The sequence below is a fragment of the Penaeus monodon genome, chromosome 22 (assembly GCF_015228065.2).
Source record: "Penaeus monodon isolate SGIC_2016 chromosome 22, NSTDA_Pmon_1, whole genome shotgun sequence".
Lineage (NCBI taxonomy): Eukaryota > Metazoa > Arthropoda > Malacostraca > Decapoda > Penaeidae > Penaeus > Penaeus monodon.
In genome coordinates, this window is record NC_051407.1 from 7,648,269 (window position 1) to 7,649,184 (window position 916).

Below are 916 nucleotides of genomic sequence, written 5' to 3' on the forward strand. Positions count from 1 at the left end.
CTGTGCTTCCAAGCTAGAAGCCATGCCAATAAACAATTTTACTAAAATGTTACCTTCTTTTGAAATACTCGTTCTGGCAGAGATAGATTTCACTCATCATGATTTTTAGAAGTAATCATAACAAGTATAGAACCAGTTACTGCTATCCATGTGTATGCAAACCTGAAGGGTTTTGCTCTTTTAGATTTTGCGAACAACTTTCATTTTTTGAAACTGTTTTGCTTGTTGGTGTAGTATCTTAACCTTTAGTCCAAGGACGGATGTTTCAAGCTGCTAGCTAATATGGCCTTCGAAAAGAAACACGGTGACCTGCAAATTTGTTTTTTATTTTTCTAGTCAAGTTAGTGTTTTACTTTGGTCAAGAACAAGAGTCTCACTCTGTTGGCGATATTTGGCATTCGAAAAGAAAAACGGGGGCTAGGAACTATTTTGCTGTTATATATGCTAAAGTTACATATGCTGATGTAGTAAAGTACACTAGAGTAAGCTCTTAACCATTTTTCTATTCATGAAACTCTTCTGCTCATTGGAGTAGGATTGAGCCAAGGAGGAAAATCTCAACCTTTTGACAAAGAGCGGGGTCCTCGAAAAGAAAATGGTGGCCTGTGAATTACTTTCACTTTTCCTGTTCATGACAGCGTATTCTTTGTGGGTGCAGTATTGTAATCTGGAGTAATATTTTCGGTATCTGACTAAGAATGGTGACCGTATGCAGCTTTAGAAAAAGAGAGAGTGGCTTGCAACAACCGATGAAAATAAAGAAAACACCAGACTTAAAGGCTATTGATATTTTTCATGTGATTAATGGAACAAGAGTTTCCCGTTGACTGCATTTTATTTTATCATATATGTAATTAGCGCGACCAGTGCAAACTCCATGAATTAACTATAAAAATTGAAGGTATTGCTCCATTGC